Below are 8,798 nucleotides of genomic sequence, written 5' to 3'. Positions count from 1 at the left end.
GACTGGCATGAAAACCAATTGCACATTCAGCACTTTACACACTGTCCAAGCTATTCGACCATGGGAGGCATTGCAGACAAGATCAGGGCTACACACTGTACTAGCTATTCGACCATGGGAGGCATTGCAGACAAGATCAGGGCTACACACTGTACTAGCTATTTGACCATGGGAGGCAGTGCAGACAAGATCAGGGCTACACACTGTACTTAGAGGCCGTCCTTTCTCTTGCAGGTCAAGGTTGCGCACAACCGGCGCAACCAAACTGAGACCGGGGGAGGCCGTCCTGACCTCAAAGAGCTCTCCGACCTCGACCAGTGTGTGGAGCGCATTATGGGAGGCCGGCTGATTGGCCCCGTCGCCACTGGAGATGCCGACCCTGTTCTGGGCACCAATGGTAAGGCATCACCTTTTGGAACTCTCTCGTTCCACTTGCGCATCAGATCAGCATCCTTTGCCACTGTCCGACCAATGCGGTGAATGGCACCACTCATGCCTGCCTCGCTGCCGCCCTGTCCTCACTCTAAAGCTACTCTTGTGCCTTCCTGCTTTCAGATGGTGAATCGCCAGGTGAGGAGGCGGGCCCTCAAGCTGCCACTGTCAGCCCTTCGGAAGACGAGGAGGAGGAAGAGGAAGCCGGCCCATCGGTGCCACCCTCAGCCGTGCCAGCCCATGGCGATGTAGGGGACACGTCTTCCCTGGAGGGGAGCCGGGGGGAAGGGTCGGAGGAGGGTGAAGCTCCGGGGCCCAGCGGCCTGCAGCAACGCGGGAGGGGTGGGGAAGCTCGGCGGACTTCTCCCCACAGGTTGAGTGCGGCCTCCAGTCCTGCGACGGTGAGCGCAGAGGAGGTGCGCCTCCTAGAGGAAATGGCCGTCCAGGCTGAGCGCAGGCACACTGAGCTCATGGCTGCAGTGGGAAGGATGCCTGACTCCATAGAGTCACTGGCAAGGAGTGTGCAGGAATTCGGGGCAGCACAGGCCAGGAGTCTGCAACAATTCAGTGCAGCACAGGCCAGGAGTCTGGAACAGTTCAATGCAGCACAGGCCAGGAGTCTGCAGGACATCAATGCAGCACAGGTCAGGAGTCTGCAGGACATCGCGGCAGCACAGGCCAGGAGTCTGCAGGACTTCGCGGCAGCACAGTCGGCTTCTAGCCAAGTGCTCAGTCGTGCCGTCCATTCACTGGCTGGTGTGATGCGGACACAGACCAGGGCCACACGGGCACTAACTGCTGCCACCCTCGCGGGATCAGCCAGGCATCGCCAGGGCACTCGCCGCGCAGCAGCAGCCCAGCAGTCTGTCCTTCAGCTGTTTGCTGCGCATGCTGCAGTGCTGGCCCGTGCGAGTGCCAATGTGTCAGGCGACCAGCGAGCACCTGCGATTTGCCAGGTTGCCACCATTCCTGCAGCCGACACTGCCACTCCGCCATTGCAGCTGCCATGAGCTGCTGGACAGACTGCTGCCGCCCAGCCAGAGTTGGAGCAGTCAGCAGCCGGCCACTCCAAGGCCAGAGCTGGTGCAGGCCGACCCCCAAGGGCATCTGCCGTCTCGCCATCTGCCCCTCAGCAGCCTTCCCCCAGCCTTGCTGCAGCCACTGGGCTCCCATTGAGGAGCAGCAGGGCGGGCTGGGGCCAGGCAAGGATGCGCAAGGCATCGCCCTCGCAGGGCAAAAAGTAGAGGTATGCACAAATGCCTGGTGCTTGTTGGAAGGCCGACACTGGTGCAGTTGTTTTTGTGTAAGGCCGAGACTGGTGTCTATCTTTTTTTGTGTAAGGCCGAGACTGGTGTCTATCTTTATTTGTGTAAGGCCGAGGCTGGTGTCTTTCTTTCTTTTTGTAAGGCCGAGACTGGTAGTTTTGTGTTTTTGGAGGGGGCTTCTCCACATGAGCATGTAATGTGGGAAGGGCAGAGGTTTTCAATAAATTGTTATTGTTAAATTGCAGTGTCCATGGTTTTTTGGTTAAGTCCTGGTTGCCCTGCTCGGCTGAGGGCTTGTGGAGCGGCTACATTCATCTGCTGACATTGGCACAAGCCAGTCCCTGAGAGGGGGCCTAGAACCGACGTTCAATAAACCGGCGACGGGCGGCCCTTGCACTTTGTGCCTCCCTCCTGTGCTGGTCCTCCTCCTCCTCCTCCTCCTGCTCCTCCTCCTGAGGTGGTCCTCCAATGTGTGGTGGCAGTGGCTGAGTCCTGCGGATAGCCAGGTTGTGCAGCATGCAGCAAACGACCACGAAATGGGAGACTCGCTCCGGAGAATACTGCAGGGCTCCACCGGAACAATCGAGACAGCGGAACCGTTGCTTCAGGACGCCGATTGTTTGTTCGATGATGTTCCTGGTCGCTTGATGGCTCTCGTTGTATCGCTCTTCAGCAGGGGTGCTGGGCGCACGGAGCGGGGTCATCAGCCAGGTACACAAAGGATAGCCTTTGTCCCCGATAAGCCATCCTCGTGGGCGAGGCTGTGCCTGGAACATGTCTGCCACAGAAGTCTGTCGCAGGATGAAGGCATCGTGGCTGCTGCCTGGAAAGCGGGCATTGACAGCTAGGATGAGCTGCCTGTGGTCACACACCAGCTGTACGGTCAGCGAATGGTAGCCCTTCCGGTTGCGGTAATCCTCGGCATTCTCCAGAGGTGCCCGCAAAGCCACATGCGTGCAGTCAATGGCGCCCTGCACCATGGGGAAGCCCGCGAATGCTGCAAAGCCCATTGCACGCTGTTGCTGCTTGTCAAGGGCCATGGAGAAGGAGATGAACTGACGTCTCCTTTTGAAAAGGGCATTGATCACCTGGCGGATGCAGCAATGCACGACGAACTGGGAGATGTTGGCAATGTCCCCAGTAGCGGATTGGAAGGAGCCGGTGGCATAAAAGTTGAGAGCCACCGTCACCTTCACTGCCACCGACAGAGACGTCCTGCTCCTCAGCTGTGGCTGCAGATCAACGGCAAGCAGCTGGCAGATCTCTGTGACCACCTCCCTTCTGAATCGCAGCCTCCGAACACACTGCTCCTCAGACATGTTGAGATAGGAGAACTGCTGGCGGTATACCCTGGGTGGGTAAGGCCTCCTTTGCCGACGCCTGTTGCCCCCTCTCCGTCTAACCAGGGCTGCCACTCTCTCACGGCGTCTGTGAGCCCTTTGGATATAATTGAGAAAGCCAGCGTTGACACCCATTGCAGCCCCCATAATATGCTGGCAAACAATGAGATGTCAATGAAGGCAAAAACTTTTTGAAAGCTGTGGCCTGAAGCCAGAAGTACCTGTCCGAGTGCTGGGCCAAAGCAGGAAGCTATCTACCTTGGTCTCTCTCCAAAGATCCGTTTCGCAAGAAGGTGTGCTGCAAAATGGCAGCCTTTTATATTGCAGGATGAGTGCCCTTTAATTTGCGCCCCCCGCGCCCTGCATCGGCTGAGTACCGTTCCACTTAACAGTCGCTAGGGGCGCCAGGCGCACAATGGGGCGGCGCGACTGAAGTTCTGGTTGGGGGCGCACAAAGGGCGTTGCACGAGGAAATGACGTCATGATCTGCGCGCGCAGCTGAGCGCGCGCAAAGACTTTGCGCCGGCGCTAAATCTCTAGTGAAGTTGGGGCGAGGCGCAGTTCGCGCTGCGCCCGGGCGCTACCCGCCTAGCGCCCGACATCTACTCCTCCTAAGGCGCTAACGGCTGGCGCAACCAACTGAATTTCTAGGCCTATGTGTTTTAAAAGCAACGTTTTTTTTTAAAGACGCAGAAAGCGGGAAAAAGAAAGGAAAAGTTTGGAATCAAGATGGCGGCGACTCACCTCGGTTCAGAACGATAAGGCCCGCCCACACACGCACCGATTGGTCGACCGTCAGGTCACCAAAGCGTAGGATTGGTCAATCGTCCCGTCACTCGACCGTAGGAGGGCCCGGCCGCACGCGCCAGGAACCCGGCGTACGATAGAGTGACCTCGAGGTCGACCAATCGCTAATGAGTGGATAATGAGATGCTAATGAGCGGAATGTTGAACGTTTTTCGGATACCGCGGGCGCGATTTTTGTCCGGCCGAAACGTAAATACGCTTACGACCGTTTCGGAACGGTAAGCTTTCTTTCGACGTAACGCACGCGTAGGTACGCCCTATGACTTTCGAGTGCATAGCCGGACAGACGCACACGTGAGGACAGACAGACAGATAGACAGACAGACAGAACGATACGTTTATATATATATAGATAGATAGATTGGTGACTGTGGTAAGGGCCGTTTCAATGTTGATTGCAGGGGTTCAAACATAGAGTTCCCAGAAAGATGGGCACGGATTTGGGAGGAGACAACACGTTCAAGGACTTTAGAGAGTAAAGGGAGGTTGGAGATGGGGCGGTAGTTTACAAAGACAGAGGGATCAAGGGTGGGATGAGTGATGACGGCAGATTTGATGGGGAGGGGGACAGTACCGGAGGAGAGAAAACCATTAACACTATCAGCTAACACAGGGGCCAGGAAGAGAAGTTGGGTGGTCAGCAGTTTGGTGGGAATAGGGTCGAGGGAGCCGGAGGTGGGTCTCATGAACAAAGATGAGCTCAGAGATGGCATGTGGGGAGATAGGAGAGAAACTAGAGAAAGATGTGACTTCAGGGAGGAACCTCAGGAGAAGTTTGGCTTGGTGGACTAGGGGAAAGGAGGGAAGTGGCAGAGGCAGCTGGATGGTCTCAATCTTAGTGACAAAGAAGTCCATGAGCTCCTCACACTAGTTGTTGGAGGTGAGGGTGAAGGAGGCAGGGGAGAAGGGTTTAAGAAGATGGTTTGTAGTGAAGAGAAGCCAGGGATTATCTTTGCATTCCAGGATGATCCTGTAATAGTGAGCAGTTTTGGCAGAGGAGAGCAGGACCCAATAGTGCTTTATGTGGTCCAGCCAGGTCTGGCAATGAATGGCTAAACCAGTTGTACACCATAAACGTTCAAGTCTGCGTCCTTTCGACTTAAGGACGTGGAGATGAGGGGCATACCAGGAGGAACGACCAGGGTGACAGAGAGAGAGTAATTATTTTAATAGGGACAAGGGCAGCAAAGGTGGAGGTGAGGGTGTGATTGAGCAGATCGGTAGCTGCAGGAATGTCGTAGTGACTGGAGGGCCAAGGCTAGACAGTTGGGAATCTGAAAGTGCCATTGGGGGAAGAGTTTTTTCTAGGGCCGGACACAGAAGGAAGTGGGGTTGGGAGGGGGGAGGAGGAACGGGATGTGAGTGGAGAATACAAGGAAGCGATCAGAGATGGCCTAATCTGTGATTGACATGATGGAAGTAGAGAGGCCACGTGAGATGGTAAAGTGAAAGGGGTGGTCGTGATAATGGGTAGGGGAGCTAATGTGGAGGAAGAGATTAACAGAAGATAGGAGGGCAGTGAGTTCAGAGGAGAGAAGGCATGATGAGTTGAGATTAAGGTTGAACTCACCAAGAATGAGAAGTCACTTGGTGGAGAGGCTGAGGGAGGAAAGCAGTGAAGATATCTCGGTGAGAAACTTGGCATGGTACTTGGGTGGGAGGTAGAGAACAAGGATTTTAAAGGAGAGGTGAGAGGGGTGGAACAAGGTGAGCTGCTCAAAGGAGAAGGTGCCAGAGGAGTAGGGCGAGAGACCAAGATGTGCGTTGGTGATAAGGGCCACACTGCTACCGCCGCAGTCTGGGTGGGGCAAGTGGTGGAAGGTATAGCCAGGCGGGGAGGCTTCATTTAAGGGGAAGGTGTCATTACCCCTCAACCAGGTTTACGTCAAGGCCATGATGTCGATGCAATCATCCACAATAAGCTCATGAATGGCAAAAGCCGTGTTCACAAGTGAATAGACATTCTGGAGGGAGATGCAAAGAGGGGCAGTGATAGCTGTTCCACTGGCAGAGTCCAACTTTGGGAGGGATTAATGGGACGGGAAAGAGGATGGCAAGATTAACTCCTAGCGGGCGCACTGGGCGGGAAGGTCAGTGAGAGAGTAGGGTGGGGCAGTAGGGGTTGCTGCTCATAAGGAGGAAGCGACAAGAACCTCAAGAGGCCCTTCAGAGGATGCCAAGAGAGGCACAGAGGGAGGCTGTAGGCTTATCCAAGAGAGAGTCAAGCCTGGGAGGGCAACAAGAGAGCATGAAGGTCGAGGAGTGGGGAAAGGTTGGGGTAGAATTTGTGGGGGGCGGGGGGGCAGAGAAACTGTTTCCACAGGCAGAATGGTCAGTAACCAGAGAACATAGATTTAAGGCAATTGGCAAAAGAACTAGAGGCGAGATGAGGAGACATTTTTTTATGCAGCGTGTTGTTATGATCTGGAAAGCACTGGCTGAAAGGGTCCTGGAAGCAGATTCAATAATAACTTTCAAAAGGGATTTGGATGAACGTTTGAACGGTAAAAATCTGGAAGGCTATGGGTAAAGGGCAAGGGAATGGGACCAATTGGATAGCTCTTTCAAGAGCTGGCACAGGCACAATGGGTCTCAACCATGCCTTATGGTTGAGAGAGAAAGACAGACGAGGGAAGAATACATTTGTTCAAAATGTATAAAAGGAAATAATAGGCTCACAAGAATCAATTTCTCACGAGCACAATGACCTTCAATTTGGATCTCCTTCTCTGCTATATTGCTCCATGGTGTGCGTCCGGAGCAGCTTCATAGAAAACAGTGCAGGCCGCAACTAAGAGACATCCAACACAGAGAAATCAAGAAACACGCGGCCTCAAATAGCGGTGTGGTTTCTTGGGGTTTGGTTGTGTGGCTCCAGGGAGTTTCGGGCTGGTTTGAATTTACATCCCTGACTGTTTCCTATGGACCCGATCTGGGATGCTTGACCCAACTTTAGGGTCCCCATGCTATTAAGAAAATTCATGTTTTTAAAAAAGAATTCATTGGGCCTATTACTTTCTTTTATAAAATAGGGAAGTAGTTTAAACATAAAGGGGGAAAAATTCGGTGGCGCCCCCTTTGGGACGCTAACTTCACCGGGGCGCTACTTTTAGCGCCGCGAAAAAGTTAGCGCCCCTGCGCCGTAAATTGAGCGGTAGCGCCCCAAGCAGAAGCGCTCCCCCTCCCTCCTGGGGCTCTACCATTCAATATTGCAGTGCTATGCGCAACAGCGCCATGCCGTCGGCACATAGCACCACGGTATTACAGGCCTCCCTCCCCTGATTAAAGGGGAGGGGCCTAGTGCTGCGTGTACCGGGGCCCTGCTGGACCACCAGGGAGCGGAGGGCCAGGAAAACAGCCTGGCACTCAAGAGGAGTGCGGGGCTGACTGATCGCGGCCAGCACCCTGCATAAAAAAGCGGAAGGGGGCAGGTGCTGGCAGGCAGCCAAGAAAAAAAATGGCCGCCCGGCACCTGCCTTTTAATTTGCACCGCCGCGGCCACAAAAATGCCACCCTGACCCTGTCAGAAATATTGTCCGACGGTAGGTCAGGGGGCGCGACTGAAGTTTGCGGCCGGGGCGCGAGCGGGGTGCGCCGCTAACGCCTCCCACGAAATTCAGCAGGAGATTAGTAGTGGCGGTAGCCGGTAGCGCCCCACGGCGCCTCCAGCAATGACGTCATCGTCATGCGCAACACCCTGCTCGCGCCCCGGCCGCAAACTTCGGTCGCGCCCCCTGACCTACCGCTGGACGATATGTCCGACAAGGTCAGGGTGGCGTTTGTGCAACCATGGCAGCGGTATTTAAAGGGCAGGTGCCGGGTAGCCACTGTTTTTTGGGACCAGGGCCCTTTCAGCCAGTGCTTTCCAGATCACAACAAGGCGAAGATGGCGCGCCAAAGGGGGCGTGACCGAATTTTTCCCCCCAACTCACTAATGTAAACACCGGAATCTAAAATGTTACTTCAGCTGTAAGACATTCTTTTAATTGAATTTTCCATTATAAATCCAGAGAAAGGAATTTAGAGCAGAATTCATACAGATGTGAGTGGGTAAAACTACGGCAGATGGAGTTCAATGGGGGGGAAGAGGAATACAAAAGTGAGGAAGTAATGTTTCAGTTCTAACTACCTTGGTCAGACCACACCTGGAGTACTGCATTCAGTTTTAGGCACCAAACCTCAGGACAGGTTCATTGGCTTTGGAGGGGGTACAGTGCAGATTCACAGTAATAATACCAGGGCTTAAAGGATTAAATTACGAGGAAAGGTTGCATAAACTTGGCTTGTATTCATTTGAGCTTAGAAGTTTGAGGAAAAGAAAGATAGACTTGCATTTATATAGCACCTTTTGCGACCACTGGGCGTCTCAAAGCGCTTTACAGCCAATAAAGTACTTTTGACGTGTAGTCACTGTTGTAAAGTAGGAAACACGGTAGCCAATTTGTGCACAGCAAGCTCCCACAAACAGCAATGTGATAATGAGCATTTAATCTGTTTTTGTTATGTTGATTGAAGGATAAATATTGGCCGGGACACGGGGATAACTCCCCTGCTCTTCTTCGAAATAGTGCCATGGGATCTTTTACATCCACCTGAGAGAGCAGACGGGGCCTCAGTTTTACGTTTCATCCGAAAGACGGCACCTCCAGCACTCCCTCAGCACTGCAGTGGAGTGTCAGCCTAGCTTTATGTGCTCAAGTCCCTGGAGTGGGACCTGAACCCACAACCTTCTGACTCAGAGGTGAGTGTGCTACACACTGAGCCACAGCTGACACTAGTGATCTAATCAAAGTCTTTAAAATTATAAAGGCATTCGATAAACTATTTCTTCTGGTGGGGCAATCCAGAACAAAGAGGGCATTACCTAGGCCATTTAGGAGTGAAATCCAGAAAAACTTTTTCACACAAAGGTTAATGAAAATATGGAACGCTCTCCCCCAAAAGGCTGTGGATG

The 8,798-nt window shown here is 53.6% G+C and overlaps 1 protein-coding gene across 1 annotated transcript in view; it reads right to left on the bottom strand.

Moving 5' to 3' along the window:
• Positions 1-8,798, bottom strand: part of dnm3a (dynamin 3a) — a 452,439-nt gene that overhangs the window by 248,815 nt on the left and 194,826 nt on the right. The gene's annotated exons all lie outside the window — the stretch shown is intronic.

Source organism: Somniosus microcephalus, chromosome 3 (genome assembly GCF_052327205.1).
Source record: "Somniosus microcephalus isolate GS21.2 chromosome 3, FLI_Smic_1.0, whole genome shotgun sequence".
Classification (NCBI taxonomy): domain Eukaryota; kingdom Metazoa; phylum Chordata; class Chondrichthyes; order Squaliformes; family Somniosidae; genus Somniosus; species Somniosus microcephalus.
This window is presented reverse-complemented; position numbering and strand designations above follow the sequence as displayed.